General features: G+C 43.4%; 1 pseudogene; it reads left to right on the top strand.

Annotated features, from left to right (window-relative positions):
* The window catches only part of LOC138666546 (zinc finger protein 91-like), a 98,244-nt pseudogene that overhangs the window by 58,093 nt on the left and 14,069 nt on the right, over nucleotides 1-26,082 (top strand).

The following is a 26,082-nucleotide window of genomic DNA, read 5'->3' as shown; positions in this document are numbered from 1 at the left end:
GGCCAAAGACATAGACTCATTCAGACCAGCAGGCATAGGAAATCCCACCATGACATCCTTAAGGGCTTCAGAGAGACCTTTTCTGAAAATAGCTGCAAGCGCACCTTCATTCCATTGAGTGAGTACGGACCACTTTCTAAATTTCTGACAATATACCTCTATCTCATCCTGACCCTGACACAGAGCCAGCAAATTTTTCTCTGCCTGATCCACTGAATTAGGCTCATCGTACAGCAATCTGAGCGCCAGGAAAAACGCATCAACATTACTCAATGCAGGATCTCCTGGCGCAAGGGAAAATGCCCAGTCTTGAGGGTCGCAACGCAAAAAAGAAATAATAATTCTCACTTGTTGAACTGGGTCACCAGAGGAGCGAGGTTTCAAAGCCAGAAATAGTTTACAATTATTTTTGAAATTCACAAACTTGGCTCTATCACCATAAAACAAATCAGGAATAGGAATTCTTGGTTCTAACATAGGCTTCTGAACCACCAAATCTTGTTTCTTTTGTACATTTATAACGAGATTATCCATTGAAGAGCACAGACCCTGAGTGTCCATGTCCACACCTGTGTCCTGAACCACCCAAATGTCTAGGGGAAAAAAAAGGCAAAACACAGTGCAGAGAAAAAAAAATGGTCTCAGAACTTCTTTTTTCCCTCTATTGAGAATCATTAGTACTTTTGGCTTCCAGTACTGTCATGATCTGGTAATTCAGTACCACAATGGACATAGGAGTCAGAGCACATACAGTGACCTGACAATAACCCAAAAACATAGAACGAGCTCTGAGACGTGGAAACTCTGCTGACCGCAATCCCTAATCCTCTCCAACACAACTAGAGGCAGCCGTGGATTGCGCCTAACGCTCCCTATGCAACTCGGCACAGCCTGAGAAACTAGCTAGCCTGAAGATAGAAAATAAGCCTACCTTGCCTCAGAGAAATACCCCAAAGGGAAAGGCAGCCCCCACATATAATGACTGTGAGTTAAGATGAAAAGACAAACGTAGAGATGAAATAGATTTAGCAAAGTGAGGCCCGACTTTCTGAACAGAGCGAGGATAGGAAAGGTAACTTTGCGGTCAACACAAAACCCTACAAACAACCACGCAAAGGGGGCAAAAAGACCCTCCGTACCGAACTAACGGCACGGAGGTACACCCTCTGCGTCCCAGAGCTCCCAGCAAGCACGAGAAAACAAATAAGCAAGCTGGACAGAAAAAAACAGCAAACAAAAAGCAAAAGCGGAACTTAGCTATGCAGAGCAGCAGGCCACAGGAACGATCCAGGAGGAAACAGGTCCAATACTAGAACATTGACTGGAAGCCAGGATCAAAGCACTAGGTGGAGTTAAATAGAGCAGCACCTAACGACTTCACCACATCACCTGAGGAAGGAAACTCAGAAGCCGCAGTACCACTTTCCTCCACCAACGGAAGCTCACAGAGAGAATCAGCCGAAGTACCACTTGTGACCACAGGAGGGAGCTCTGCCACAGAATTCACAACAGGCCCCATAAGATGCTCCATATAGAATTAGCCCCATATAATGCTCCATATATTGCTCCAAAAATAAAATAAAAAAATGAAATACTCACCTCTCGTTGCTTGACGCTGCTCTGCTCTGGACTCCTCACCGTTGGCGTCTTCCTGCTCTCTATGCTGCGACTGCTCAGGCAGAGGGCGCGCACTGGTGACGTCATCAAGCCCTCTGACCTGAACGTCACAGTCAGAGGATGGAAGACGCTGCCGCGCTGGAACCGGGAGAGGTAAGTATCGCAAGTGCCGGGGCCCGGCGCAGGCGGGGGTCCACTCATGGGGGCCGGCACTATAGCGCACCAGTGTCCCCAATGGCAAGTGGGCCCCCTGCCTGCTCAGGGCCCCGGCACTTGCCCGGGTGCGCCAGGTGTTGACGCCGGCCCTGCCCCCCTGAATACACACGTTCCCCCCCAGTTGCTGGTCGCTGGGGTCTGACCTGTGACCCGGAGACCCTGAGATCGGGCTCTGCAGTCCTGGGTGTCTGGGAGGTTTGTGCTCGGCCTCCATTCATTATGGCGCAGCATTAGGGGAATCTGTCACCACATCGGACCTGTCTGAGCCGCTAATATCTGGGTTACAAACGGCTGAGGACAGTGACCCCTGTGCGCCTCATACAGTCAGGGCCATAAGTATTTGCCCCCTTGAAGATCTCCCAGAACATTATTACTATTACATGTTGACCTGCTGAGCCTGGAGCTGAGCTTCACATGGGCCCTGAGATGGCGATAATAGGCTGTGGGGTGACATAAGAGCGCACTATGGGGCACTGACCGGATACATGGGGCATTGGTGTTGTGATATTCGCTCACATTGTAGGGTTGTGAAACACACAAAAAGAGGCTGATAACTTCCCGCTGCTGCTCCGAGAATAAAATATATCTAAAGGAAGAAGGAAAATCACATTATCTGCTGTTCTGCGGGTAAAAAAAAATAAAATGTGATCGGGAATAGCGCCACCCGGAGGCCACAACTATTGTAGGTTTTAAGACGGTTAGGGAAAATTAATCCCTTACATACCGCTGTCAAGTAATTGGTTGCAAAGAAGTCAAAAGACCCTCTTAGTAACTGTTGAACCCCCGTGATAAGAATTGTGGGTCCCGATGGTTACCATGGTTACCTGAGGTCATGTGATGACCCCAGGGTATGGTGGCCTGTGAGAAGCAGCTATAGGCCGGGGTCAGACTAGCGTATGGCATCCAATGTGAGAGCGTCGGATGTGATATGCTAATGACCCTCGGCTCCTGTTCTGCTGCGAGTGGGAGCAGAGTGTCATGCGTCTGTCCTCCGAGTCTCTTGCACAGAGAGGATAGGAGCACAGCTACGGAGGAGGCGGAGAAATGAATTTCTCCATCTCCTCCATTGCTGGGGTCAGCGTATATCGCACATCACTCAGATAATATCCGAGTGATGTGCGTTGTCTCACTCGCACCCATAGGCTTACATGGGTGCGAGTAAGCAGAGACTCGGCCAAATGTTGGTGACAATCGCCGCAGCAGGGATTTCACTCGCACATTGAAAACGGACGAGAAAAAAATGCTGATGTGGGCTGCCCCATAGATGAATACTGGTCCGAGTGCTATGATGTTTTATCGCATCGCACTCGTCCGTATTCATCGCTAGTGTGACTCCGGCCATAAGCTGAGTCTCACGGGCACAGTCAGTGAGGCACTGACAGTCTCTTGCACTGCGGTACGCGAGTACAGCAATGTGTGAGACAAGTAATAAAAATAAAAATTATACATGTCCCACATTGGGACTAAGATCGAACGTAAAATAAAATATATATTAAAAACCCCCCACAAAGCTCATTCATCATGAAAAACCATTGCCACTTAAAACGCAGTGTTTGTGATAAAACAAAAAAAAAGTACACATAAGCTGTATAGCCGCATCCGGAACAAACTGCTCTATGAAACTGGCTTGTTATTTATTCCTTATGGAAAGCACCATAAAAAAACACACAACCAAAATGAAAGTCATTTTTTCATCATTCTGACTTACAAAGAAGTGACTAAAAAGCGAGTAAAAAGTAAACAAATGGTGTAAATGAAAACACCAAATTGTCCCACGAAAAACAAGCCCTAACATGGCTTATTCGGCAAAAAAATAAAAAAGTTACAGCCTTTTGTAAAATATAGTCTTTAGTGTCTAAAAAGAGAAAAGCATAAAAAAAATGAGTGGTTTCGCTGTAATTGTATCGACCCGACTAACAAATCAGTCTTATCTCTTTTACCGCACAGTGGACGGCATAAAAAGTAAAAATACTAACTGAATTGCTATTTTTTCTTCATTCTGTGTCTGAAAAATCTAAATAATGAGGATGCATTCAGATGCAAGTAAATCTCCAGACCACACCTTTTTCCAGTCAGTACTCGAGCGCATGGACAAGCTATCTCCTGATCAGCAGATGCATGTAATGCAAGTGTGCCAGTTTGCTCCCAAGCCCCTCCACCCGCCCCTGTAGTTCCTTCCGCACCTGCCCCCCCTCCAGCCACTGTTCCTCCTCCCCCTCCTATACAATACCAGCATCCTGCCCCGTACCAGCATTCTGCCCTGTACCAGTTCACAACCACATCACCTGCTCCTCCACGACCTGCCCAACCTCTACTCCCTGCCCACTATCACCTGTCTGCTTCCACTCCCATCATGCCCCAAACACAGCCCTCTTCTTCACCCACCACCTCTTCTACCTCCCAATCCCTCCACTCCACCCCTCAAACCTTCCAAAATCCCAACACTACTCCCGCTTTTATGTCCACATGTTCTATTTCTTTCTCCACCCCTTCACCTGTTTTACCTACTGATCCGTCACCACCACCACCACCACATTCCTCTCTCCACACTCCCACTGTCGAAGTGTCCCAATCTGACAGCCCCTCCAGTATTATCTCCACCCCACACTTTTTAAATTTATGAAACTTTTGTTAATTTGTAAATAAAACAGTTTTTTTGTTTTAAAATTATTGTCTTTAACTTATTACATTATAATGTTAAATACTTTGGGTAAAACCAAACCAGATACAATACTTTGGGTTAAAAAGGTACATTACAACCAAACAGGTACATTACATTGGGTAAAACAGGTGAAAAACATTGGGTAAATCCCAACCAGGTACAATACAACCAAACAGGTACAATACATTGTGTTAAACATGTTAAAAACTTTGGGTAAATCCCAACCAGGTACAATACTTTGGGTAAAAAAAAGGTCAAATACTTTGGGTAATAAGGTCCAAGACAAATTTTTCACACTCTCTCATCTTGCCAGTCTACTCTTCCTTGAGATGAAATAAAGTATTCAGCAAATTTGTCCCTCATTCTGGAAACTGACACAGAACTTCTATAAGTAATGTTCTGATAATCAGGCAAGGTGGTTTCTTCTAAGTTGTCATCAATGGAAATCTGTTTCTTGCATATAACAAAATTCTGCAGGACCACACAAGCTTTCACCACCTCGTCAACAGTGTCAGTCTTCAGGTTGACAGCGGGTTAACAGAACTCGCCATTTTGCTGTTAGAATCCCAAAAGCGCACTCCACCATTCTCCGTGCTTGTGTTAGTCGGTAGTTTAAAAATTCTTTTATTTGGCATCAATCCACTACTTGAGTAAGGCTTAAGGAGGTGTTCTGACAGGTGAAAGGCTTCATTTCCAAATTCCAACACATACGAAAGGCATTGGCGGCCCCGAGGTTTCAGGCAGTGGTTTTGGTGGTGGAAATTGGAATGTGTTTCCATAGAGATGATGCCCCATTGCAGATACTTTAAAGACTTAGGAATCATTGGAGCGGCAATAGGCCCCAATATCGACCGCTATAAATTTGTATTCTGCATCGGCGATGGCCATGAGCACATGGAGAAATATTTTTTGTAGTTAATAAATTCCAATACAAATGCAGCAGGTTTCACAACGCGGATACGTTTCTCATACATTGCACCCAAGCAATTGGGAAACTGACAAATTTGTTGGAAATTTTTGGCAATCTCCAGCCAACTCTCCGTTGTGGGATGTGGTATAAATTCGTCATGTAAAGAGTCCCACAATGCACTGCAGGTGTGCTTTACAATTCCCAATATTGTAGAAATCCCAAGTCTGAACTGAAAATGTAGTGACGAAAGGGATTCTCCAGTTGCAAGGAATCTGAAAAAAAGGAAGACAAAAATTTGTACAAAATACCAGCAATAACATTACAGTTATACAGTCATGGCCAAAAGTATTGACACCCCTGCAATTCTGTCAGATAATACTCATTTTCTTCCTGAAAATGATTGCAAACACAAATTGTTTGGTATTATTATCTTCAATTAATTTGTCTTAAATAAAAAAAAAACACAAAAAGAATTGTCCTAAAGCCAAATTGGATATAATTCCACACCAAACATAAAAAAGGGGGTGGACAAAAGTATTGACACTGTTCGAATAATCATGTGATGCTTCTCTAATTTGTGTAATTAACAGCACCTGTAACTTACCTGTGGCACCTAACAGGTGTTGGCAATAACTAAATCACACTTGCAGCCAGTTGACATGGATTAAAGGTGACTCAACCTCTGTCCTGTGTCCTTGTGTGTACCACATTGAGCATGGAGAAAAGAAAGAAGACAAAAGAACTGTCTGAGGACTTGAGAAACCAAATTGTGAGGAAGCATGAACAATCTCAAGGCTACAAGTCCATCTCCAAAGACCTGAATGTTCCCGTGTCTACCGTGCGCAGTGTCATCAAGAAGTTTAAAGCCCATGGCACTGTGGCTAACCTTCCTAGATGTGGACGGAAAAGAAAAATTGACAAGAGATTTCAACGCAAAATTGTGCGGATGTTGGATAAAGAACCTCGACTAACATCCAAACAAGTTCAAGCTGCCCTGCAGTCCGAGGGTACAACAGTGTCAACCCGTACTTTCCGTCAGCGTCTGAATGAAAATGGACTGTATGGTAGGAGACCCAGGAAGACCCCACTTCTTACCCCAAGACATAAAAAAGCCAGGCTGGAGTTTGCCAACGCTTACCTGAAAAAGCCTAAAACGTTTTGGAAGAAAGTCCTCTGGTCAGATGAGACAAAAATAGAGCTTTTTGGGCAAAGGCATCAACATAGAGTTTACAGGAGAAAAAAAGAGGCATTCAAAGAAAAGAACACGGTCCCTACAGTCAAACATGGAGGAGGTTCCCTGATGTTTTGGGGTTGCTTTGCTGCCTCTGGCACTGGACTGCTTGACCGTGTGCATGGCATTATGAAGTCTGAAGACTACCAACAAATTTGGCAGCATAATGTAGGGCCCAGTGTGAGAAAGCTGGGTCTCCCTCAGAGGTCATGGGTCTTCCAGCAGGACAATGACCCAAAACACACTTCAAAAAGCACTAGAGAATGGTTTGAGAGAAAGCACTGAAGACTTCTAAGGTGGCCAGCAATGAGTCCAGACCTGAATCCCATAGAACACCTGTGGAGAGATCTAAAAATGGCAGTTTGGAGAAGGCACCCTTCAAATATCAGGGACCTGGAGCAGTTTGCCAAAGAAGAATGGTCTAAAATTCCAGCAGAGCATTGTAAGAAACTCATTGATGGTTACCGGAAGCGGTTGGTCGCAGTTATTTTTGCTAAAGGTTGTGCAACCAAGTATTAAGCTGAGGGTGCCAATACTTTTGTCTGGCCCATTTTTGGAGTTTTGTGTGAAATGATCAATGTTTTGCTTTTTGCTTCATTCTCTTTTGGGTTTTTCATTTAAGACAAATTAAATGAAGATAATAATACCAAATAATTTGTGTTTGCAATCATTTTCAGGAAGAAACTGAGTATTATCTGACAGAATTGCAGGGGTGTCAATACTTTTGGCCATGACTGTAAGTCTGCTTCAACAGTTGGAGATACAACAAAAATAATTCTTAAAAAATACCAGCAACAACATTACAGTTATAAGTGTGATGTAACAGTAGGAGATACCGTAAAAATGGTTTACCTAAGAGTCACCATCAGACACTCCGCCGGTGAAACTGAAAAGCGGCAACATGTCGAAGTTCTCCGCTTTCATCCGCAAGTATCTGAAAAACTTCTCAGGGTTTCCTCGTAACTCTATGTATAAAGTAGAAAAAAACACCACTCGTTATTTTCTGTGCTGTTATTGGGTGAATCCAAAAACGCCGCTGACGCATGATGCGCTGTCTCTCTCGCTCCTTCTCCAGAACAATCGCTTTCAAACGATGCACCTCAAAAGTAAAATCCACAGTAATCTTCAGAATGTTTGCCATCACTGCTTCCATCTTTGCCAGCCACTTGCTCTACTACAACCTGTCAAAGATGGGCTGTAGGAACACTGTATATATAGGTTTTCAATAATTGCGTTTGGGAGCCTCCCATGGGCGTTTTTAAAAACCAGATCCTTCGTAAAATGGATAAAAAAACGGATGGGACGGATCCGGTTATTAGCCGATCCGCTAGACTGTTTCGGCAAAATTCTGGATCGGGCGCATCAGTTTTCCACAATTTATGCCAGATCCGCTGCTCTGGCGCAACGCTGGATTTAGCCTGACGGCGAAAACCTGAAGTGTGAAATAGGCCTAAAAAGTGTGCACTCCTAAAAAGATGGATACCACCGGAGCAGATGCCAAACTGAGTACCAAGTGTCTCCATCTGCATTACTATGGTGGGTGGTTTCATCTGGATCACATTTTTATGGAATTTATATGGAAACTCCAAAATTTGTGGCAAATTTTGTGAATTTTTAAAAAGTTGTAGTTGGTAATTCAGCCAAAAACACCTGAAACCATGGCCTTATTGGTGAACATTAAAACAAACACAAATTAACACTTCACACATCATTTCTGCTGTAGGTAATTGGATATAAGGTGTTCAGTAATTCTATTGTTATGTGGGATTCTTTATGCTGTTACATTGGCTCATCTTCTTCCCATCTCATTCATCTTTAGGTCCCTATGATATCGGATCCTCCCAGTGGAGATCTTCTGTATAAGAGAACTTACCTGATTGACCCGTCAAGGATGGCTAGAGATAGAGACAAGATGGTGGAAAGAATATTACACCTCACCCTAGAGATCCTCTTCCGGCTTACTGGAGAGGTGAGAGATTCTGATGACGTCACATTACATCATTCTTATCTTTTGGAATAACAGATGGACAGAACTGGAGAGGTGAGGACTCTGGAAATGTCTATAGTGAGATTTATTAATGTGTCTCTTCATAATCAGGATTGCACAGTAGTGAAGAAGACCTCTTTTGACCGCTGTCAGGCCCCTGTGTGTCAGAAATGGGGAAGACCCCTGAGACCAATCACAGGGCCTCCACCTCACCCACTGATACATGAGGATATCAATGACCAAAAGATCCTAGAACTCACCAACAGGATGATTGAGTGGCTGACTAGAGAGGTGACACTTCTGGGATTGCTGGGACATTATACATTAACGCTATGAAGGGATTGGGGGATGACTGTATCATTGTATGTGTCAGGTTGCTATAAGGTGTCAGGATGTCGCTGTCTATTTCTCCATGGAGGAGTGGGAGTATTTAAAAGGTCACAAAGATCTATACAAGGACGTCATGATGGAGGTTCCCAAGCCCCTCACATCACCAGGTAATAGGACTAAATACGCACAGCCTATAATTATCTGTATGTAAAGAATTAATTCAGTCCCTGTATGTGTTTCCTTCAGTTCTATCCAGTAAGGGGACAACACCAGAGAGATGTCTCCATCCTCTTCATCAACAAGACTGTAAACCAGAAGATACCAATGTTCCTCAGGATCATCAGGTAGATGGAGAGAAGGTTATCAAGAGATCTCCCCTATGATGTGTAGATGGCTATAAAGGTCTTGTGCTCAGTCTTGTTTTATCCACCAGTATTACCGTATTTTTCGGACTATAAGACGCACTTTTTCCCCCCAAAATTTTGGGGGGAAATCGGGGGGCGTCTTATAGTCCGAATGTAGATTACCAGGGAGGGGGACAGTGGTAGAGCGGGGTCACAGGAGACAGGGTAGGTGCTGCAGGAAGCCGGCGGCAGGTGTGGAGCTCGTCATTCAGCCGAGATATAAATTTGCACCTGTACTGTCTCCGGCTGCCATTGTCATAATTCCCATTGCTAGAAAATCAATGTACATAGCAGGGACTCTGCTACTGCCTCATCGCTGACATTTTCTTGAAGCCCAGGGCCCATTACACTGCTGGTACACCTCCTCCCAGCCCAGGGCCCACCGCATCACCCCACTCCTGCCCAGGGCTGTGGAGTCGTTAAGCCAGACTTTTGACTCCTCAATTTCCCCAACTCCATGACTCTGACTCCACAGCACTGCACAGCACTTTCGATTCCAGACATTTTTCCGTTCAAAAAGTCGAACAGTGCTCCTTCTCATCCAAGCTTTGCTGTGTGCCAAAGCAATAATTTTCCCCCACAATTTCCCCCCTGCATACTGAGGAGAAATTGCACAACAAATTTTGGGGTCTATTTTCTTCTGCTACCCTTGTAAAAATATTTTTTTTTCAGAACGGTGTCACTTTTAGGTATTTTCTGTCATATAGGCTCCCCAAAGTCACTTGAAATGTAATGTGTTCCCTAAAAAATGGTTTTGTAAATATTGTTGGAAAAATGATAAATTGCGGTTGAACTTTTAACTTTTCTAACTTCCTAACAATAATTATGCTTCAAAAATGATGCAGATATAAAGTAGTCATGTGGGAAATGTTATTTATGAACTATTGTCTGTGACATGATTCTTTGTTTTAAGTGCATAAGAATTAAAAGTTTAAAAATTGTGAAATGTTCAGAATTTTTGCCACTTTTCCAATATTTTTTTTTATATTAAAGTTTTATTGAAAATTTTTCATGAACAAACAAGGGAAACAGAAAGAATAGGTAATTCCATCAAGATTACAATAAGATGTAACTGTACAAGTATTGAAAGAGCCTAGTATGTAATCCGGTAAAAGGCAACATACTGATGGCATAAAAAGATGAAGGGAAATAGTCATAACATGGAAAACTCATGGAAGAACATGAAAGGGGAGGGGAGTGAGAGAGAGAAGTGTTATGACCTGGTGGTTAGGAGCACCCGGCATGACCTGATAGTTAAACTCACACAGGACAAGCTCTGGGATGTGGGAGCTCTGCTGACCGCAGGCCCTAATCCTATCACACACAGTAGAAATAGCTGTGGAGCGTTCCTGACTCTCCCTAGACGCCTCTTCACAGCCTAAGAGATAGCTAGCCCTAGAGATAGAAAATAAAGCCTACCTTGCCTCAGAGAAATTCCCCAAAGGAAAAGGCAGCCCCCCACATATATTGACTGTGAGTAAAGATGAAAGTCACAAACGCAGAAATGAAACAGGTTTCAGCAAAGGGAGGCCAGACTTACTAAACAGACAGAGGATAGGAAAGGTAACTTTGCGGTCAGCACAAAAAACTACAAAAGACCATGCAGAGTGTGCAAAAAGACCTCCGCACCGACTAGCGGTGCGGAGATGCCACTCTGCATCCCAGAGCTTCCAGCTAGCAAGACAAAATCATGAAACCAGCTGGACAAGGAAACAATGAACAAATAATAACTATCAGGAACTTAGCTTCTGCTGGAGAAGACAGGTCACCAGAAAGATCCAAGAGCGAACTGAACCAATGCAGGAACATTGACAGCTGGCATGGAGTAACGATCTGAGTGGAGTTAAATAGAGCAGCCAACCAAAGGATAAACCACGTCACCTGTGTAAGGAACCTCAGAAGCAGCAGCTTCACTCACAGCCACCAGAGGGAGTCCATGGACAGAACTCGCAGAAGTACCATTCACGACCACTGGAGGGATTTCGACAACAGAATTCACAACAGAGAAGTAAGCAAGGGAAGAAGATTTTAGTAGAAGAATTAGGACCTGGGGAACAGGAAGCACCAAACCATTCCTCCAAAGGTGGGGGGAGGGGGAGGAGGTCGATTTTTCAGGGACGTGGAATAACCGTTTTAGCAACTTGTAAGAGCTGACGTAATAAAGATTTTTTTATAAGAAGATGTGGACATGGAAAATGTATACGAGAGTGTTGCTTCTGGAGTAGAAGGGATCAGTACTCCAGTAATTTCTATGATAATTTTGATAACTCAAATTTCTGATATTTTAACAAATAAGCGCAAGTCATATCAAAAATTTTTTACTACTATCATGAAATACACCAAAAAGACGTCCCATATAGAAACAGGGGCACTTCCAATCATAATATACACCAAAACTTCCATATTAAATAATATTAAATGGAAACATGAAGAGATCCCACAAATGATGCGACTAAAATACAAATTTTATTATACCATATTAAAAACAATACTAAAAAAGCAAAAATACCATATAGTGGAAACCGAACAGGAAAAAACCGGTGAACAAATATAAACCGGTATTATAAGCTAGCAACAATCATATATCATGACATAAACTCCGGCACAAAGTATATATAATATTCCAACATGAATATATGCCAGGATTTCAATCAATACCGCCCATGTCCTAATGCATAACAAAGTATAAATACAAATTTACTCAGCCATGGAGGGGGTAGCAAGGAAAATTCCTAAGCCTATTATATGCCACCAAAGCTACACCCTAGATATAGAAAAGTCATGTAAGCCAGCCTAACGAATAAAAGTTAATGGTGCTTACCGCATCTCATTTGTACACCCGTTCGGCGTCCACTCACCCCGACGTACGTTTTGCCACCTGCTTCTTCCGGGGGCGTGTCAGGGTGAGCGGTAGCCGGGCTTAAATATAATGCTCCACCAATCAGGAGATACTCTGCGGGTAGAGTCCAGCGCAGCCGTAGTGCGTGCATTGCGCATATGCCCGCCTCCTCTAATGGACACTTCCCTGGTAACGCTCAGTGGCACGCAAGCACAAAGCCTGCGTGTCAAAATAAGAACGCCCAGCAAAGATCCGGGAGGTCCGGGAACAAGCGCATGCGCAAAGGCTCGCTGACAGAACTTATAAGTCTATGGTAACATACGGAGGATAGAAGAATAAGAGAATGCCTGGACAGACGCAAGTGAAGTACATTTCAAAACAATACACCCAGTGAAGGAAAAAACCTAATAATGTATAAATGTGCAAGTGATATTTATTAGAATAAATATAAAGTGTCCATAATAAATGCGAATATCGCATAAAAGTGAATGGTCACCAACAACAGGATGACCACATAAAAATATATCTATATGTTCTACCTCATAAAATATATAAGTATAAAAAAGTGATACATATTTACCCACTCATACAAAAATGAATAAAATAAAAATAAATATAAAATGAAAAAAAGAAAAAAATAATACGAAAAATAATCCCAAAATAACATAAATAATAAAAATAATGATAATCAATGGACCCTATAAATGCGCTAATACAGACACCTAATGACCATAATATCTGTATTTATACTACCCCCTCCATAGTGAACACCATATATTAACAAAATAATATTTTAAATATTTTAAATACCACGTATCCCACATAATTGTGAGTATAAATTATTCCTCGCAAGAACACCTAATCAGTCCTGCATAATAGTGAATACATAATAATACAAAATGCAAATATACATTATAAATTACATAACAACAATATACATATACAAAACATAGTATAAATACAGCGTCCAAAAATTTATGACATTACAAAAATATAAAAATATATAAATAATTCTGTCCCAAAACACATCCATGTCCAGAAAATTCAAATCCTTCCGTAGCAAAGATGGTATTGACGACAACCTCTCCCACCATATGTAAGAAGTACTAAAATGAAAAAATAAATGTTAAAATCAACATAAAAACACATATAAAATATAACCGGACACCTCCCACCCCATAAAAAGAAGCACCTGTTTTTATAAGAATGCTGAAAATCCCATTGTCTCATTGAGACCAAATGGCCTAATTGTCCTCAAACGGTATATCCAACGGCATTCAAGTCTAGCCAAATTTTTGCCTACGTCGCCACCCCGTGAACCAAGATCCACTTGATCTATGGCCTTGATCCTGAGACGAGGAATACAATCATGGTATTTCTTAAAATGACGAACTAATGTTTTTAATGTAGTCTCATCCGTTACATTTTTGGCCTTTTCAATGTCCAAAATGTGCTCTCTAACGCGGATTTTGAGTTCCTGTGTGGTAAGGCCTATATAGACCTTACCGCAGGGACACTCAGCATGGTATATAACCGCCCTCGAGACGCATGTCGGGTGTTTACGGATCTCATACACTCTTGACCCATCAAAGTTTTTAAAGGTTTTCCCTTTTATCAAGTTGGCACACGCCTTACACAGACCACACGGGAAAAACCCTTTTACCAAACTACGGCATGTACTACTTTTTTTAGGATCATAATGACCAAAAGGTCCATAGTCATTATGATCCTAAAAAAAGTAGTACATCTCGTCCTTTGGTAAAAGGTTTTTTCCTTCACTGGGTGTATTGTTTTGAAATGTACTTCACTTGCGTCTGTCCAGGCATTCTCTTATTCTTCTATCCTCCGTATGTTACCATAGACTTATAAGTTCTGTCAGCGAGCCTTTGCGCATGCGCTTGTTCCCGGACCTCCCGGATCTTTGCTGGGCGTTCTTATTTTGACACGCAGGCTTTGTGCTTGCGTGCCATTGAGCGTTACCAGGGAAGTGTCCATTAGAGGAGGCGGGCATATGCGCAATGCGCGCACTACGGCTGCGCTGGACTCTACCCGCAGAGTATCTCCTGATTGGTGGAGCATTATATTTAAGCCCGGCTACCGCTCACCCTGACACGTCCCCGGAAGAAGCAGGTGGCGAAACGTACGTCGGGGTGAGTGGACGCCGAACGGGTGTACAGATGAGATGCGGTAAGCACCATTAACTTTTATTCGTTAGGCTGGCTTACATGACTTTTCTATATCTAGGGTGTAGCTTTGGTGGCATATAATAGGCTTAGGAATTTTCCTTGCTACCCCCTCCATGGCTGAGTAAATTTGTATTTATACTTTGTTATGCATTAGGACATGGGCGGTATTGATTGAAATCCTGGCATATATTCATGTTGGAATATTATATATACTTTGTGCCGGAGTTTATGTCATGATATAAGATTGTTGCTAGCTTATAATACCGGTTTATATTTGTTCACCGGTTTTTTCGTGTTCGGTTTCCACTATACGGTATTTTTGCTTTTTTAGTATTGTTTTTAATATGGTATAATAAAATTTGTATTTTAGTCGCATCATTTGTGGGATCTCTTCATGTTTCCATTTAATATTATTTAATATGGAAGTTTTGGTGTATACTATCATGAAATGCAATATGTTACGAAAAAACAATCTCTGAAGAACCAGGATCCGTTAAAGTGTTCCAGAGTTATTACCTCATAAAGTGACAGTGGTCATTGTAAAATTTGTCCTGGCCATTAAGGGGTTAATTTCAGTGATAAATTCCCTAACTAGTAACCATAGAAGCTTCACTCTAGAGGGATCAGAATTTAATTTTAAAAACTATTTTTTTAAATGTCAGAATGTTATCTACCACCAAAACGAGAGGTACAACTATGGGGACACTGGTGGCACCTATGTTTGCCAACTTTTTCATGGGCATTTTCGAAAGCATCTACAATTATGATCCGAAGTACTGTATGTAGAGAATATGAGAACTAAACGGCATGATGTACCATACCACACTGTTAAAATATTGATTTACCAGCAGTGCAGAAGATAATCCCCTTTTCCGTACTTCTTTGGCTTAATAGAAGCCTTCAGCAGGACCCAGGCGACCATAGCAATCAATCAGTACCCCACAATCGTGTCATATAGGAGGAACGATAAGCCACACCAGGATTGCAGCATTTAAATGCCACAGTCAGATACTGAGAGTAGTATTTATGCTGGTTAAACAGGAGAGATGACAGCAAGCTCTGATAAACTAAAAATGCTCTCAGGGCAAAAAGCCTCAAGCTTTGCTAAATGGCACAAAATTTGCTCCATGATATCTAGAATACATTTTCTGACAAATTTTGTGAATTTTTAAAAAGTTACAGTTGATAATTCAGCCAAAAATATCTGAATCTACGGCTTTATTGGTGAAAATAAAAAAACACAGATAATCACTATTTTTACGTGGGATTCTTAGTTATATCGACTCATCTTCCCGTTCAGGTCCCTACAATATCGGATCCTCTCATTGGAGATCTTCTACATAACAGAATTTTCCTAATTTACCCATCACAGATTATGTACAGAGACAAGATGGCAGAGAGGATATTACACCTCACCCTAGAGATCCTCTTCCGGCTTACTGGAGAGGTGAGAGATTCTGATGACGTCACATTACATCATTCTTATCTATGGGAATAACAGATGGACAGAACTGGAGAGGTGAGGACTCTGGAAATGTCTGTAGTGAGATTTATTAATGTGTCTCTTCATAACCAGGATTATACAGTAGTGAAGACCTCTAGTGAGCGCTGTCAGGACCCTTTGTCTGAAGGATGGGGAAGACCCCTGAACCCAATTACAGGGCCACCTCACCCGCTAATACATGAGGACATCAATGGCCAGAAGATCCTAGAACTCGCCTACAAGATGATTGAGCTGCTGACTGGAGAGGTGACACTGCTGGGAATGCTTGGACATTGTATAGTAACACTATGAAGGGATTGAGGGAATGATGTATCATTGTATGTGTCAGGTTCCTATAAGGTGCCAGGATGTCGCCGTCTATTTCTCCATGGAGGAGTGGGAGTATTTAGAAGGACACAAAGATCTATACAAGGATGTCATTATGACTGTTCCCCAGCCCCTCACATCACCAGGTAATAGACAGGACTAAATACACACGGTCTATAATTATCTGTATGTAAAGAATGAATTCACTCCCTGTATGTGTTCCCTCCAGTTCTACCCAGTAAGAGGACAACACCAGAGAGATGTCCCCATCCTCTTCTTCCACAGGACTGTAAACAAGAAAGTCCTGATGTTCCTCAGGATTATCAGGTAGATGGAGAGAAGGTGTCATGAGACTTCTCCTATGAAGTGTAGACGTCTGTGAAGCTCTTGTGCTCAGTCCCCCGGTATTACCGTATTTTTTGGACTATAAGACACACTTTTTCCCCATAAAAAGTGGGAGAAAAATGGGGGTACATCTTATAATCCGAATGTATCTTACTGGGGAGGGGCAGTGGCGGAGCTGGGTTACAGATGCAGTAAGCCGGCGGCTGGAGTGGGGCTCGTCATTGAGCCGAGATCTAAATCTGTGCATGACCCACCTTTGGCGGCCATTTTCCTTAAGCCCACCTCCGGGAAAACAGTGTACAGAGCAGGGACTCCGCTCCTGCCTCTTCAACATTTTCTTGAAGCCCAGGGCCTGCAGCCTTGCACCGCCGGGACATCCCCTCCTCCCAGCTCAGGGCCCGCCACATCACTCCACTCCTGCTCAGAGGTGTGGAAGCGGTAAGCCAAACCTCTGCCTCTTGACTCATCAATTTCCCTGAATCCCAACTCCACGACTGACTACAAAGCACTGAATCACTACTGAGCATGTACATAAATTGCAGCACAGCTTCACCTCAACTAAAAGCCTAAATCCTTAGATCAAGAATAGAACAGACATTTATAGGACATTTCATATCTTTCCCAAATTTTTCGGACAAATTGACAGCACATTCTTCATTGAACTACTGTACCCAATTTTTTTTTTTAAATCAAGTACTTTTTATTAAAGCATAAATCCAAATTGTATCACAGTCTGACACGAACTCCAGTCAGATACAAAATGTTCAAAGCAGATTAATACATTTTCCATTAACATGAACTGGCCCCTTTGCCCAATAACTCCCCATCTCGTTATCCTTTATTATCAGCCTGATTCATCACATCTTGATAAAAGTACACACAGCTTTACAGATGTTCAACTGTGCATGTAGAAATTCCTTCAGAAGCAATTAAACGACTCCCAGCCTACTCTGCCACAGCTCAGCAGACGCCACACCCGGGTAATCCAATACTGTACCCAATTTATTATACATTTTCGGAGTCGGTCCATTTTATACCAGTTCTGACATCACCAAAATGGACACCGACTCCACAGCCCTGCTCCTGCCACCTTCGTCTTCTTGTAGCGATCCTGCCGCCACCTCCCAGTAAGCTAAATTCAGACAATAAGACGGACCCTTATTTTTGCATTACATTTTTTCCTATTTTCTTCCGCAAAATTTGGGGTGCGAAAAACACAATATCTACTATATAATTGTCTAAGGGTCACTTCCGTCTGTCTGTCCTTCTGTCTGTCACGGATATTCATTGGTCACGGCCTCTGTCTGCCATGGAATCCAAGTCGCTGATTGGTCTCGCCAGCTGCCTGTCATGGCTGCCGCGACCAATCAGCGATGGCCACAGTCCGATTAGTCCCTCCCTACTCCCCTGCAGTCTGCGCCCGCTCCATACTCCCCGCAGTCACCGCTCACACAGGGTTAATGCCAGCGGTAACTCCGTTACCGCCGCTATTAACCCTGTTTTTACTATTCATGCTGCCTATGCAGCGTCAATAGTAAAAAGATCTAATGTTAAAAAATAAAAAATCATCATATACTCACACTCCGGCGCCTTTCCCGCTCCTCGCGACGCTCCGGTGCTGAGAATAGTATGCGACAAGGACCTTCCATGACGTCACAGTCATGTGACCGCGACGTCATCACAGGTCCTGCGCAACAAGGACCTTCCATGATGTCACGGTCATGGGACCGCGACGTCATCACGGGCCCTGCGTGAGAAGGACCTGCCATGACGTCACGGTCATGTGATCGAACTACAACTGGCCCTCGGAAGGTGAGTGTATGTATATTTTTTTTAACCTGTGACAAACGTGACTGGGCAATATACGACGTGGCTCTGTGCTGTATACTACGTGACTGGGCAATATACTATGTGGGTGGGCAATATACTACGTGGCTGGGCAATATACTATGTGGCTGGGCAATATACTATGTGACTGGGCAATATACTTCGTGGCTCTGTGCTGTATACTACGTGACTGGGCAATATACTACGTGGCTGGGCAATATCCTACGTGGCTCTGTGCTGTATACTATGTGGCTGGGCAATATACTATGTGGCTGGGCAATATACTACGTGGCTGGGCAATATACTACGTGACTGGACAATATACTGTGTGACTGGGCAATATACTACATGGCTGGGCAATATACTACGTGGCTCTGTGCTGTATTCTGCGTGACTGGGCAATATACTACGTGGCTGGGCAATATACTACGTGGTTTGGCAATATACTACGTGGCTGGGCAATATACTACGTGACTGGGCAATATACTACGTGACTGGGCAATATACTACGTGACTGGGCAATATACTACGTGGCTGGGCAATATACTACGTCGCTGGGCAATATACTACGTGACTGGGCAATATACTACATGGCTGGGCAATATACTACGTGGCTGGGCAATATACTACGTGGCTCTGTGCTGTATACTACGTGGCTGGGCAATATACTACGTGGCTGGGCAATATACTACGTGGTTCTGTGCTGTATACTACGTCACTGGGCAATATACTACGTGGCTGGGCAATATACTACATGGCTGGGCAATATACTATGTGGCTGGGCAATATACTACGTGGGCTGTGCAATATACTACATGGACATGCATATTCTAGAATACTCGATGCGTTAGAATCGGGCCACCATCTAGTATGTTTTATACTTGTGTAATGAGAACGGTGGAGATGGCAGGATTAGAGCTGATCATAGATGTGACTTCTCCATCTGTCTGTGACTTTTACAATATTTGTTTCAGGGTGAAGATCTGACCCATATTTATACTACAGAGACATATGTGAGGGGTGATGAGCAATGTAAAGAGGAGATTCCTACAGATAACCACCCAGGTGAGTATTAGCCTCTCTTATTTTTTATTAACTGGTTGGTACAATTATATGTTCAGTTTTGTAGACTTTCTATTGAATCTGTACTATGTTTTGTGCACATACCTCACAAGCTATGTATTTTTCATCAGTTTATTAAGCAATTGGTGCAGGTCTCAGGACCTGGACATCCATCGATCTGTCAATTGAAGAGGACCTTACATAATATTTTTTTTTTTTTTTTTTTTTAGTCAAGTACTTTTTAAGGTATATATCAAAAATATAATACAGTCTGACACAAACTTCAGACAGATACCAAAATTACAACGCAGATTGATACATTTTTATTTAAAGGGCCACTGTCACCCCCTCCAGCCATTATAAACTAAAAGAGCCACCTTGTGCAGCAGTAATGCTGCATTCTAACAAGGTGGCTCTTTTAATTTTTGGTTAATGTATTCCCAAAATAAAGCGTTTTGAAACTTATCCAAAATACCTGTCTTTATCCAGGGAGGCAGGTCCTCACCCCCCTGCTTGACCCGCCACTCTGCTGTCACTCAAATCTTCAGGGGCTCTGTGCACCGCCCCCTCCACTCTGTTTTCGCTTGAAATCCGGCACCTGCGCTGTGTTGTTCTTTCTTGTGCAGGCGCAGTAAGCTCTGGCCATCTGACGTCCCAGCCAGGCTTGCAGACTGCGCCTGTGCTGGCAGTGCGGCCACCCACCTTGGTAATCCCTGCCCCGCAGTGTGTTATGCATTAGGCACAGTGCGGGGCTGGGATTCCTGGGCATGCGCACTGCGCGTGTCAGCCTGTCACCCAGGTCCCCCGCCTTACAGCGTCTGTATATTCAGCTGATCGTGCCTCCTCCTAGCAATCGCCGGGAATATACATTGCTATACACGCACAGTGCGCATGCCCAGGAATCCCAGCCCCGCACTGTGCCTAATGCATAACACACTGCGGGGCTGGGATTACCAAGGTGGGTGGCTGCACCGCACAGGCACAGTCTGCAAGCCTGGCTGGGACGTCAGATGGCCAGAGCTTACTGCGCCTGCACAAGAAAGAACAACACAGCGCAGGCGCCGGATTTCAAGCGAAAACAGAGCGGAGGGGGCGGTGCACAGAGCCCCTGAAGATTTGAGTGACGGCAGAGTAGCGGGTCATGCAGGGGGGTGAGGACCTGCCTCCCTGGATAAAGACAGGTATTTTGGATAAGTTTCAAAACGCTTTATTTTTGGAATGCATTAACCAAAAACTAAAAGAGCCACCTTGTTAGAATGCAGCATTACTGCTGCACAAGGTGGCTCTTTTAGTTTATAAAGGCTGGAGGGGGTGACAGTGTCCCTTTAACATGAACTAGCCCCTTTACCCTGCGCTTCTTTCAACCTTTCCTGTGCCTCCGGGGACTGATGATTGATTATTGTCTCCTCTGCTTCCTCCAATTCTCTAATCAATATTTGATCCTTCCTGACAGTTTCTGCTTTTACCCGGGATATCTCCTTAATGCAGAGCCTTCTAAAATAAGCCTTCATAGCTTCCCAAACCATCAAAACCGAGGCTGTCCCAGCATTAGTTCTAAAGTACTCTCTAATATCGCCCCCTATGTGTCAGTCCAGATTAATAAGTTGTAACCAGAATGGGTTCAGCCTCCACATGCACCCTCTAGCAGGTACAGATCCCACTCCCTCAAGTGTCACAGTCATGGGGGAATGATCCGATCTCGTTCTAACCATGTATGTTACTTCCCCAACAAGGCTAAGCATCTGAGTATTGCCCAATGCCAGGTCAATTCTCAACAAAGATGCAAAGGAGGACAAGAAGCAGGAATACTCATACACAACCGGACTTGAAATCCTCCATAAATCGTGCAGAGCAGTTTCCTTCAGGACTGCTCCAAATGGTCTCAACGGCTCCCGTCTGCCCCGGTCCCAATGTGTGTCTGGAATGTTGTTAAAATCGCCCATAATTAGAAATGGTACCCCTGGGGTTTCTTCCATTATCTCTAGTACTCCGTAGAGCAGTCTCCCACAATATGGCGGTGGAATATATATTGAGACCAGCCACACCAAGGATCCATACAATTTACAAAGTAGGCATACAAATCTACCTATCTGGTCAATAATCACTTTGTGATACTCAAAAGGTACCCCAACACAAATGAGAATACTGACCCCCCTAGAATATGTTGAATGTGTGGCATGATATCCCGCCTGTACCCATCTCTTAGCCAGAAAATGTGTTCTCTCTTTAACCATATGAGTTTCCTGCAAGCAAATCACTGCTGGCTTGGCATCACAGAAAAACTTAAACACCGCTTGCCATTTCACACCAGACGCCAAACCCCTGACATTCCAACTCACCACTCTCATTCTTCCCGACATTTTCCCTTCTCAGTACATATTGCCCTGCATTCTTTCATCCAAGTACAGCTGAAGCCATAACAGCAGTGATTAGAGTGACGTACATTATATCAATGTTTTCTTCCCTCTCCTCTAAATAACAAAAAACTTCCCCCAACAAATCCCTATCCCATCTTTCCATCTACTCCATGGATTTATCCAAAACAGTCTACTAACCCCGTCCAAACGTCCCGCCACTCATCCCAATCTGTTGGGACTTCCACATGACTTGTAGAGTGTAGCCAAGTAAGTCACCACAGTTTCCAATTCTTCCAAAAAGGACTCACGACCAACAGAGATCCATAAACTCGTTCCCAAAAAACCTGAAAATGAAAGTATCAATACCAAGGAGGAAAAAAGAGCCATCTGATCACGAAAAATGCAGCAGTAGGAATAGGAACCTGCTGAGTCGTTTGATTTTGCCTGGTGCAGTTGTTGCTCGTTGCTGTCCAGCCATCTAAGTGCCTCCTTATTCTCCGTGAAAAATTGTACTGCCCCCTCAGTGACCACTCTCAATTTGGCCGGGTACAACATCGAGTAGGGGACACCCAGCTCCCTCAGCCTCCTCTTGATATTCACAAATTTGGCCCTTTGTTTCTGCACTTCTATGGAAAAGTCAGGAAATATAGAGATCCTGGAGCCATTTATCTTGAGATCGGATGCTCTCTGGCATGTCTAAGAATTGCATCTCTGTCACGGTAGTGCAGGACCTTAGCCAGCACTTGTCTTGGAGGGAGTCCAGGGGGGAGAATATTTTGTAATTTAAACTGTATATATCACTAAAAGGGGGCAGATGGGATATATACAAAAAAAAATTTCACCACTAAATTGATGAGAGCTAGGCTATCATAGTTTAGGGTACCCAATATATAAATTTCCCCTTCAGCCAAATCTCCCCTTCAATAAAAATGGTGTTAAAGGGAACCTGTCACCCCGAAAATCACGGGTGAGGTAAGCCCACCGGCATCAGGGGCTTATTTACAGCATTCTGTAATGCTGTAGATAAGCCCCTGATGTTACCTGAAAGAGGAGAAAAAGACGTTATATTATACTCACCCAGGGGCGGTCCCGCTGCTGGTCAGGTCGGATGGGCGTCTCCGGTCCGCTGCGGCGCCTCCTATCTTCATTACAAGACGTCCTCTTCTGATCTTCAGCCACAGCTCCGGCGCAGGCGTACTTTGCTCTGCCCTCTTGAGGACAGAGGATAGTACTGTAGTGCGCAGGCGCCGGAAAGGTCAGAGGCCCGGCGCCTGCGCACTGCAGTACTTTGTCTGCCCTCAACAGGGCAGAGCAAAGAACGCCTGCGCCGGAGCCGTGGCTGAAGATCAGAAGAGGACGTCTTGTAATGAAGATGGGAGGCGCCGCAGCGGACCGGAGACACCCATCCGACCTGACCAGCAGCAGGACCGCCCCTGGGTGAGTAAAATATAACGTCTTTTTCTCCTCTTTCAGGTAACATCGGGGGCTTATCTACAGCATTACAGAATGCTGTAGATAAGCCCCTGATGCTGGTGGGCTTACCTCACCCGCGATTTTCGGGGTGACAGGTTCCCTTTAACAGAAATTCCACTGGGGGAGGGGCTTACTTTTATCCCCCCCCCATATGTCATTAGCCAATCATGTGAAGGCAGAATCATAGAGGGGAAAAGCATACAAAAGTTCAGAGAATGTCAAAACAGACATTTATAGTTTGATTTAGCTGAGAACTATTCACCTGCCTTGCTTCCTGCCACTACAAACGGGGAGAGGAGAAGAGCTGCTGTGTGGAGAGCCTGCAGCATTAAGTATTATTATGCGAGCAGCATTTGTCATATATAGCACTGCGAACCTACTTCAGGTATCGGTGCAGCAGGTCCAGGGTGTTTTATGGGACAAATGCTGCTCCCACAATGATCTTCGTTACATTGGCAGCAATGTGTGTTTTTACTTTTTTCTTCCAGTGCATGGTAATTTCCTTGCCTACAAGGAGCAGAACAGTACTCCAAATGAAGAAGCAATTCCAAATTTTAGCTATGAAAAATTACATTTTTGATGGGAATCTGTTCAGTATTATGGTATATATTTTTGCCTTAGAAGTGTAGGCATCTCTTTCAGGAGAAAGACTTTAGGAGCCGTGAAGAAGCAATGGCTCCTTGTATTCGTTATTATTATTATTTAATGGCCTTCAGTTCGATCTCAACCCATGGCTACTTGATACATGACCGCTTTGTAGGAAGATCAATCTTGTGAAAGCCTAGATAGGTCCACCAGCTGTGAAGGAGCAATGGTTCCTTTTATTCACTATTGCCATTCAAAGGCCTTCCACTTTATCTCAAACCACTTGATGGATGAACGCTTTGTAGGAAGGTCGATCTTGTGTAAGCCCAGACAGGTCCACCAGGCTCTTCTCCATTGTCATCTTGATAGTTTCAAACCATCGGGTTGCTGGTCTTCCTCTTCTTCTTGTTCTTTCTATTCTTCCGACCATGATGTCCTTCTTAAGTGATTGCTTTCTTCCTATGAAGTGTCCAAAGTAGGCAAGTCATAGTTTGATGATCCTTGCTTCGAGTGACATATCTAGTTTTATTTTGTTCCAAAATTGATTTCTTTCCTTCCATGCTATTGATGGCATCCTTCTATAGCACCACATTCAAAGCCATCAGTTTTTCTTTTGTTTCTTTATCGTCCAGATTTTGCATCCTTATGTTACCACAGAAAAGCTTCAATTATGTACAAGCCATGTCTTCAACGTCAGTGAAACGTTCCTTGATTTGAAGAACTTGTCCAGTAACTTCATTCTTGATTTTCCGATAGCAATTCTCCTATTAACTTCCTCTGTTGTCGCTGCATTTTGAGTGGTCATTGATTCGAGTAGGTTAAAATCCTTTACGACTTCCTGCTTATCGGCATGCATCTTAAATGTGTTCCGGTCGTATCTGGCAGTAGTGAATATCTTTTGTCTTTTTTGTCTTGAGTAGCAGTCATATATGCAAGCTCTCCTTCTTGACACTCCTTGATAAGTCTTTCGTTCCATCTATGCTTGTTGCTATCAATGATATATCATCTGCGTATTTAAGATTGTTGATGATTAGTCCAGCAATTTTGATTCCTTCTTTTTCGGCAAGTCCAGCCTTCCTGAAAATAGCTCATGCATATAAATTAAATAGAAGTGGTGACAGGATGCAGCCTTGTCTGATGCCTCGCTCTACTTTGAACCATGCTGTGTCGCTGTGTTTCTATTCCAGCTATTGCTTCTTGGTCGATGTAAAGGTTGAAATGAGGCTCATCATATGGTTTGGCACACCCATGCCCTTCATGGTATTCTAAAGTTTCTGTTCATCAACACAATCAAAGGTTTTGCTGTAGTCATTGTAGCAAAAATAGATCTCCTTGTATTCTTTGGCCTTTTCCAGTATCCTTCTAATATTAGCAATTACATCTCTTCTTCCTCTGCCTCTTCTGAATCCTGCTTGTTTCTCTGGCAGCTCTTTATCAATGCAAGGTTGTATCCATCTTTGTAGGATCTTCAGTAGTATTCTGCTGGCATGAGGTATGAGCGCAATAGTCCTATAGATTCCAATGTTTGTAGCATCTGCCTTCTTCGGAATAGGCAATGATATTGTCCAGTCCTTGGGCCTTTTACCACTTGTTCATACCTCTTGACACAGACGCGTGATGATATCAACTTTTGCTTCAGAAGACTTTATTAGCTGTTTTGGAATATTGTCACATCCAAGTTTTTTGTGTTATGTGCTATGCAGAGAGTCCTAGCAAAAGTGGCACAAAACCAGTAAAGGCAAAGCCACAGGCTCACTAGGTGCAAGTTGCCTAGCTAGATGGACCCTTGAGGGCCAGGAATACTCATCCCCCAGCTCCCAGAGATGGAAGGGGGATTTTGGCAGAGCATTTCACCTGTCTTTCACTAGGGGGACTTGTCAGGGAGTCACAAAAACATTGAACTTTAGGAAGGCAAAGTTTGAACAGCTTAGAGATGCCCTTAATCTGGTAGACTGGGACAATATCCTCAGAAATGAGAATACAGATAATAAATGGGAAATGTTTAAGAACATCCTAAATAGGCAGTGTAAGCGGTTTATACCTTGTGGGAATAAAAGGACTAGAAATAGGAAAAACCCAATGTGGCTAAACAAAGAAGTAAGACAGGCAATTAACAGTAAAAAGAAAGCATTTGCACTACTAAAGCAGGATGGCACCATTGAAGCTCTAAAAAACTATAGGGAGAAAAATACTTTATCTAAAAAACTAATTAAAGCTGCCAAAAAGGAAACAGAGAAGCAC

The sequence above is a fragment of the Ranitomeya imitator genome, chromosome 2, assembly GCF_032444005.1.
Source record: "Ranitomeya imitator isolate aRanImi1 chromosome 2, aRanImi1.pri, whole genome shotgun sequence".
NCBI lineage: Eukaryota > Metazoa > Chordata > Amphibia > Anura > Dendrobatidae > Ranitomeya > Ranitomeya imitator.
This window is presented reverse-complemented; position numbering and strand designations above follow the sequence as displayed.